Consider the following 9,829-nt stretch of genomic DNA (forward strand, 5'->3'; position numbering starts at 1 on the left):
CCGGCGACTGCTGTCATATTTCCACAGAGAACAGACATGCAGGCACAGAGAACAGGCGAACATGCTCGAACAAAATTGCTTTAAAATCTTGTGTAAAGAAAAAACAAGCTCAGTAGCGACATCGACGGTGACTTTCCCACTCAAAAACTTGTTTCGACACTATGATGGCGCTTTCTGAAGAAATATTTCACCAGCGCACCTTTAAATTTTCCTACTCAGATTCTGAGCTATATTTGCTTAAATAACAGGATGTTTATGATTATTTCACTCATCCAGCAACAAAATTTGAGCAACCCATTGATAATTAGTTTCAATATTTTCAATAAGAAACAAGTTGAACAAGAATTCAATTATTGTTTTCCAAGTAAAAACAACAAATTCTCTTGGTGGAACTATACTATCGTGCACACTTGGGGACACTAGCGCCAAAAGCTAAAACTACGGCAAATTTGTACCCCGATTCAAAATGTGACCACAGAGAACAGACATCCAGGCTAGAACAAATTTCATTCGGAAAGTTGTGTAAGGATTTGAATCTTTACTTGAGTAAGGTTGCAAACCAATACACGATGACAACACTAACGCCACCAAACACCATATTGCCACAGTCAGTGGTGAATTGAAACATTTCAAGTGGTGAATTAAATTTGTATGGGAAATTAACCGATTGCAGCGCCACGCTATTGCCACTTGTGTTGCCGATTTCAAATGGCCGTTAAATTCCTTACACAGTTTCGGAACTGGACTTGGATGTCTGTTCTCTGTGATGTGACAGCACCGCGTAATGGCCACATTCCCAGTTATTTCAAAACAACCGTTGCAATGCTTTACACAACTGCATTACATGAGCTTGGACGTCTGTTCTCTGTGATGCAGGCTAGAACAAATTTCATTCAGAAAGTTGTGTAAGGATTTGAATCTTCACTTGAGTAAGGTTGCAAACCAATACACGATGAAAACACTAACACCACAGAGAACAGACATGCAAGTCCAGTTCCGAAACTTTGTAAGGAATTTAACGGCCATTTGAAATCGGCAACACAAGTGGCAATAGCGTGGCGCTGCAATCGGTTAATTTCCCATACAAATTTAATTCACCACTTGAAATGTTTCAATTCACCACTGACTGTGGCAATATGGTGTTTGGTGGCGTTAGTGTTGTCATCGTGTATTGGTTTGCAACCTTACTCAAGTAAAGATTCAAATCCTTACACAACTTTCCGAATGAAATTTGTTCTAGCCTGGATGTCTGCTCTCTGTGCTAACACCGCCAAACATTTCAAGTGGTGAATTAAATTAGTATGAAAAATTACCCGATTGCAGCGCCACGGTGTTGCCGATTTTAAATGGCCGTTAAATTCCTTACACAGTTTCGCAACTGGACTTGGATGTCTGCAGACATGTTCTCTGTGTCTACAATAATACTAAAGTTTTTATTAATTGTTTCGTTTTCTGATCATAGTGAAAATTCGTTGTTCAATTATTAAACAACGAATTTTCACTATGATCAGAAAACGAAACGACTGAACCGATGTAAACACCTAAACAAACGTCAAAATTATTTGTGAAGAGATGAGGAGAATAGTCGGCGGAAAAATTTCCCGAGTTGATTCCCATGCCAAACCCCGCGCGCAAATCCCGTGGCAAATTTCCCGAACTGTAAGCAAGCCTTTAAATCGTGAATAAGCGATAAAGAACTGCAGTAAAAACACAGAGAACAGACATCCAGGCTCATTGGCGTAAATAGGGGGTGGCCAGGGGGGGCCTGGCCCCCTCCAGAATAATCCATTTTGGAAAAAAATCACGCAATTCAGGCGAAAAGTATCATTTTAGTATAAAAAATCTACATCGACATGGTCTTGGCCCCCCCCTAGAGCCATGACCTAGTTACGCTTATGGCTATAACAAATTTCATTCGGAAAGTTGTGTAAGGATTTGAATCTTTACTTGAGTAAGGTTGCAAACCAATACACGATGACAACACTAACGCCACCAAACACCATATTGCCACAGTCAGTGGTGAATTGAAACATTTCAAGTGGTGAATTAAGTTAGTATGGAAAATTAACCGATTGCAGCGCCACGCTATTGCCACTTGTGTTGCCGATTTCAAATGGCCGTTAAATTCCTTACACAGTTTCGGAACTGGACTTGGATGTCTGTTCTCTGTGGTAAAAATCTGAATTATCCTCGAATGTAAGCAAATTTTGTTAAAGTTATGTGTACAGATTCAAGCTTGAACATGGTTCACCTCTTTTGAGAGAGCACAGAGAGTAAACTCCGAAGAAAAGAGAATCCCGTATGACAGATGTGACCTAAGGGGGCGTCCATAAATGACGTAGCTTTTTAGGGGGGAGGGAGGTGTTTGTGATTTTGCGACGAAGTGTGACGATAGGGGGCTAGGGGTTTATGATATGCTACGTAGCTTTCTACTAAGCCTATTGAAAAAAAGTATTTCTTAATTAATAAAATTCTTACTCGTTATCCAGTAAATCAAAAAACAAAATACATTGCATGATTTTTTTTTCATTAACATCAATGTAAATAACCAATAAAGGAGATTAAAAGCAGCCTCTTTTAATAAGACATGCAGCTATCGGACGCAACAACTGTAGCTGAGAAAATGGTTTTGAAATCCTGCGTAAAGAATAATGTATTGTATTTGCAGACACAATTTTATTTCGCTCAAATGTTTCTCACGACCAATAGTTTGTTGCTTGCTATAGAGCACTGCTCATCACCAAGATTGCAAAGGAAATTTTTTTCAGGACTTTCTCGAAGAATTCCTCCAACAATTTCTTAAGGAGCTCCGGTAGCAGCTTTGTAAGGAGTTTCTCATGGTGTTTTTTATAGGTTTCCCCATCAGGAGAAGGGTAACATTTCCACAAAAAATCCTATTGGGAATACCAAAAAAAAAACTTCTGAAAACATTCCAAAAGGATCTGGAGGAATCTCAGAAGGAACTTCCAGAAGAATTTCAGAAGGAACTCCTGGAGGAATTTTGAAAGGAAATCATAGAAAAATTTCAAAAGAAACTCCGTGAGGAGTTCCTTGAGCAACTCTAGATGGAGCATTCGGAGAAATCTTGATTAAACTCCTGGAAGATTCTCAGAAGGAGATATTTATAGTTTCTCAGAAGGAACTCCTGGTTCAACTTTTGGGGAATCCCGGAAGATTATCTAAATATAACACCTAGTGAAATATAAGAAAAAAAATCCTGGAGAAATTCCAGAAGGAACAATTAGAGGAATCCGTAAAGGGATTCCTCGCGGAATTCTAAGAGAATGGAGGGATGCCGGAAAAAGTTCCTGGAGGAGTCCCGGAAAAAAAATCCTGGATAAATCCTAGAAGGAAGTCCACGAGGAATTCCAGAAGAACCCTGGAAGGAATTCTTGAAGGAATCCGAAAAAGAACTCCTGGAGGAATTCCAGAAGCAATTCCTGGGAGGGCTTTTAAAGAATGCCGGTGGGGTTTCCTGCCGAGATCTCGGATTGAATATCTGAGTGAATTCCTGAAGGAAAGCAAGTAGGAACTCCTGAAGGAATCCCGAAAGGAACTTTTTTTGGAAAACATAGAAAGATGTTCTGATGGAATCTCAAAAGAAATTCCCGTTATATCCCTAAAAAGACGTCCGAAGAAACTGCTGGTGGAAGAGAGGATAAGAAACCCTTGAAAGAACTCTTGAAGGAAACCAGAAAAAAAACATTAGAAAACAAACTCGCGGAGAAATCTCCGAAGGAACTTTTTAAGGAATCTAAGAGGGAACTCTGGTAGGATATATTGGAGGGATCTTTGAAGGAACCTCTGAAGGAATACAAAAAGGAGAAATTCTCAAATGGAATCCCAAAGGAAATTCTTTAAGAAATCCCGGAAGGAAGTCCTGGAGGAATTAAAAAGGGAGATATTCTCAAAAACGGGAATCCGAAAAGAAACTCCCTGAAGAATTCCAAAATGAACTGCTCTAAGAATTTTAGAAGAAACTCCTGCAGGGTCCTTAAATTGTCGTTATTCAAATGAAACCAATTTGATATTCTGAAGAGATTTATTAGTGAGCAAACTAATATCTTCGGAAGAGCTCAGGTAATATATTGGGAGCATCAATTTCCTGTTCTTCGGCATCCAGCAGAATGATGGGAGGTTTATTCAGTCATTAGCTTTGGTGATAATCTCCACTAATTCACAGAGAACAGACGAACATGCTCGAACAAAATTGCTTTAAAATCTTGTGTAAAGAAAAAATAAGTTCAGTAGCGACATCGACGGTGACTTTCCCATTCAAAAACTTGTTTCGACGCCATGATGGCGCTTTCTGAAGAAATATTTCACTAGCGCACCTTTAAACTCTCCTACTCAGATTCTGAGCTATATTTGCTTAAATAACAAGATGTTTATGATTATTTCACTAATCTAGCAACAAAATTTGAGCAACCCATTGATATTTAGTTTCATTATTTTCAATAATAAACAAGTTGAACAAGAATTCAATTATTGTTTTCCAAGTAAAAACAACACATTCTCTTGGTGGAACTATACTAGGGTGCACACTTGGTGACACTAGCGCCAAAAGCTAAAACAACGGCAAATTTGTACCCCGATTCAAAATGTGACAGCGCCGCGTAATGGCCACATTCTCAGTTGTTTCAAAACAACCGTTGCAATGCTTTACACAACTGCACTACATGAGCTTGGACGTCTGTTCTCTGTGACTAGTTGTACCTATGGTCTTGATGTCAGCGATCTGATCCAGGCAGTCGGCAATGTTTTTTGCTATTGTTGTTTTTCCATAATAATGGTATAGGGCAGTGCATGAAATTATCTCCTTCTCTTTCACTCTTACAGAAATTTTGTAAACAACAAGGCCAAGAAACGTCAAAATCCCATACAAAATCAAAACAGTTCAGTGCCCTATTCACCAAACAGATTAATTGACTACGTTAGCCATGATTATCTGATTATTTGAAATATTTCATGAAATTGCCAATGAAATTATCCAAGATTGCCTTGGTGATCGCGACGTTTAATCAGTTTAATCAGTTTACGCTGTTTAGTGAGCCCCCCTAATATTCTAATAATATTTTATAAACAACAAGTTAGAAATGAAATCACAGCTAAATTTGTTTTTTGACATGAAATTTGTTTAAGGGGGGGGGGGGATGTTTAAAAAGCTGCGTCATTTACAGAGGGGGTATCTGAATTTGTGACGAAATGCTACGAGGGGGGAAGGGGGGTATTAAAAATCGCTTAAAAAAGCTACGTCATTTATGGACGACCCCTAAGCAATTTAGTTTAAAAATTTGCTTGAAAACAAAAAGGGATTGAATCCGCGTTACTCAGATGTGTAGTCACAATTTATGTACAACCCACCTCTCGGAAACTTAAACAGTAAATAGGGTATCGCGCCACTTGGGCGGTGGCTTCTATATTCGTCTGTTTTCCACTATAAGTCAGTCAATTTTGAACCAATTGACTTGAAATGTTGAACACGGGTAGATACTACCCAAGTAACCACAAGCATTATATCATAACATTAATTCAATCGTATTATAGTTTAGCTAATGCAACATAACTTTTATTTTACATCTGTCAAGTAATGAAGCGTTTAATCTACATTATGAAAGCATTGAAGCATTACGAGATTTTGACAGTTCTGTATAGTTCTATAGAGCCGTTGTTAAATGCTTCATTGCATTACCTTGTTAAAAGCTTTATAGCAATCAATAATGCAAGCATTTATTACTTTATATATACCTTTACTGAAGCTTCCATCGTTGTAAACAGAAAAATATCGCTCAGTTCGAAAAAAGAATTGTAAAACACATTTAGAAACAGAACCATTCAAAACAAAAGAAAAACAAACCAAAATTTTCATGGATTGCTGCGGAGCACTTAGATTATCATGCTCAGATGTTGCTGTGTGAAAATGTATTATGCGTGATATTATGTATGGTTTTTTGGGTTTCTGGTTGGGACATGAAAACAATCAGATGCTGAGGGAACAAAAATTATGTGGGGTATCGGTTTCCTTATTTAACCCTTATGTGGCCGACAGGGTACCCGGGTACCCAGCGCCCATTTAAAAAGCACGGTGTAGAAAAAACCAAAAAGTTTGTCGGACACATAACGGTTAACATATCGCTCCGATTTCATAAAAGGAAGAATTAAAGCGCTATTTGTATTGTTTCTTATTTATTGTATTTTAGGCAGAAGTGAGCACGTATAAAAAACAGAATCAACACAGACGAATTTATATTCGAGAGTAACATAGCTGATGGCATTCAGACCCCGGCACATTTTTTAGAGTTGCTGGAAACACAACTCAATAAGGCACGAGCTAAGTATACGTTACCTTATGTTGCACATTTTTCCAGGTGCAAAATACATGGTATCGTAGCACACAGCGTTAGCGCGTCCGAGTTTCATCGTGGTCAGTTTCAACAGTCTAGGTTCAATTCCCGAAATACAATAAAAACATCAAAGTGAGAGTATCGGAAGATAAAAATAGATAGAAAACTGAAAAACATACTTTTTTTCTTTTTTGACATGATGCATTAAGTATGCATTCCATACGATTTGATTGCATTAGCTATAAGGTACAAGCGTTTTATATGCTTTAGCAATCACCACAGTAATGCTTGCTTTAAATCAACAATAGTAGCGCCACTTTCGATTTTAAACCTACTTTAATGGTGCCTTTATGACAAAACAATTTTATATCGCATGTCATATAATACACTATAAAGCGAAAATAATGCTCTATTTAAAGCGTCATGGTTACTTGGGTATACCTATCTCACCACATTCCAAAAGTTGTGTCAATTGGTTCAAATTTGACTGAGTTATAGTAGAAAACAGACGAATATAGAAGCCACCGCCCAAGTGGCGCGATTCCCTACGTAAATAAAAAGAAAATCGCGTTAAGTACTGTTCCTTTGATTTCCACTAAGAATTTGCATCCTTTGACAGATACGTATTTCGACCTCAACTGTAAGGTCGTCTTCAGTGTCTTGTACTTGACTTAATAACACCGACGAACCGACGTGACGGTAGTGGTGTTTCGAAATTGTGCCCCCTCAATTTAACGGTCGACCAGCAAAGCGAGCGAACCCTTCTGTCAAATCAGCGCAGACGCGAACCTCTTCCTATATGAACACACGGGAGTTTGGGATGAAGCTAGCAAATCAACGCGAACCGTTATAGAGGTGGCGGTAGTGTTCGGCTATTTTTTCATCATGGCGTCGAGGACAACAAATTTGAATTCGTTCGTTCTAGCAAAAGATATTATAGTACTATAATATCTTTTGTTTTAGCTGGCACGTCGGTTTGTCGGTGTTATTAATACCCACTTTCTGGGCATACATTATCACATGTTCAAAATCAAATTTATACATTTTTATTTTGAAGGGCTAGAACAAAGACATTGACTGATACACTGTCATGAAAAAATAGTATGCATACATAGTGAAAAATACATACACATACATACATCCCATATTTAGCGTGTGATAGCGCCTTGAAATTTTCGTATTTTTCCTGCCACACCATTGAAGTATTATAGAGTGAATAAATAAATAATCTTAATTGTTGTATACAATAATGTTTATATTTTTTAAGTAGGTTTCTTCGAAAACTCCTGAAAAACCTTGTCCATTCTCTCCTAATAAATGTCAACTAATAAATAAATGTATCGGCTGTTCTTAATGACCGATTTGACTAATGTGGCGCCATTGGCGGGGCCAGCATTTTTTATTTTCTTACTCTCCTGAACATACACGAGAAAGAGAAATATGGAAGAGGAGGCAGCTCGCCTTTCGCTTGTATCACAGACAAACAGACGTAACTCTTAGAGGAAATTCATCAAAAACTTTTGCCCGGTGTCATTTTCATGAGCACTCTGCCACAGAGAACAGACGTTTAAGCTCGAACAAAAACACGTCGAAATCGTGTGTAAAGGATTTAAGTGTACCTCAACGCCACCAACGGAGACTACCCCACATATAAAGTCGATTTGACCCCACGATGGCAGTGTTCATCGTTAAAATACACTAGCCCACAAAGCGACACGAGCGCCAAACGGCCAAAAACGGCGAGTACTGGAAACAAAAATGACAACACAATAATATAAGTGATGGGCCGCTGGCGCCACGCAACGGGGGCATAACCACATACTCTGATATGACCGTTACAAAGTTTTACACAAGGCAGTAAGCAAAGATAGACGTCTGTTCTCTGTGCTTGTAATTAAACAGTAACGGCTCGAAACAACATTGTGCCAGCTCATCAATTCAGATCGTTGGCGCACCATAGTCACAGATAATAGACATTTAAGCTCGAACAAAAATACGTTGAAATCGTGTGTGAAGGATTTAAGTTTACCTCAGCGCCACCAACGGGGACTGCCTGACATATAAACACGGACAAACAGGCATATTACTTAGAATAAACATTTTAAGAAACATTGTTGGCATCTCACTAGCACCCTCTATAATGCTTAATCCAAAGCATTCATTTGCAGGTGTTGTTTCCCCCGTGGCGTCATCCATTCATTAAACATGAATGAATTCATGATTAAGTCATTTTTTGTTGGAATAAGTAACCTACACCACAGAGAACAGACATCCAAGTCCAGTTCCGAAATTGTGTAAGGAATTTAACGGCCATTTGAAATTGGCAACACAAGTGGCAATAGCGTGGCGCTGCAATCGGTCAATTTCCCATACTAATTTAATTCACCACTTGAAATGTTTCAATTCACCACTGACTGTGGCAATATGGTGTTTGGTGGCGTTAGTGTTGTCATCGTGTATTGGTTTGCAACCTTATTCAAGTAAAGATTCAAATCCTTACACAACTTTCCGAATGAAATTTGTTCTAGCCTGGATGTCTGTTCTCTGTGCCTACACGCTTGTTCGCTAATACCCATTAATGGGTATTTTAGTACCCATTTCGAAGTAAAGTGGCTTAACCCATTTAATGGGCATTTGCCGTTTATCCATTAATGGGTATTCGACTCGAACTTCAAAAAATGGGTTTATTAGACCCATTGTTTTTTAACTTAAAATGGGTAAAAATGCCCCATTTTTTGCAAAATGTCCAGGCTATCCAGCTATTAGAAACAATTTTAAACACAATGCTAATGAAAATATAAAAACTAAATGCATAACACCAAATTTTCGCTTGAATTTTATTTCAATTAAACAATTTCGTAACATTACACGATTACACAATCTATAAAATAAACTTAAAATCATTTCCGCCGAACAGCGCGGGGCTTCAGAGCCGGTTGCCGTTCCTGCCTTATGGTCTACGACATTCTTAGGGACTGTCCATCCCAAGTCCATCCTCAGGGATGTCCTCACTTGACATTACTCTGTCCTAAACGTTAATTAAATAAGATTTAGTCAAAGATACTTTTGAGGATGCGGTACAAAAAGTTGATCGGAAACTTGCCTTCCAGCTCCCGGAATGAATTTTCATCGGCTTGTCTTTAATGTCGTGATCATATAATTTCAGCGAGTTTCACCGTTGGATGTTGCAACCACCGAGGCAAATAAACCCATATGTCGGATTGTCCTGCAGATTTATTAAAAATGTTTTTAGAAAACTCAACAAAAATACTTTGAAGACGAAACAAGGACGATTCTAAAAATGGCGGCGTTGTTCGTCAAACTTTTACATGGGTATTATTCACCCATTGTGGGGTTGGATGGTAGTACTTCAAAATGTGGAAAAAATACCCATTAGTTGAAGCTTGTAAAACACCCATTATTTGACAGCTCAGTACTGATGCAAAAAATGGGTACTAAGGACCCATTTAATGGGTATTTGCAAA

This window comes from Aedes albopictus, chromosome 1 (genome assembly GCF_035046485.1).
Source record: "Aedes albopictus strain Foshan chromosome 1, AalbF5, whole genome shotgun sequence".
NCBI lineage: Eukaryota > Metazoa > Arthropoda > Insecta > Diptera > Culicidae > Aedes > Aedes albopictus.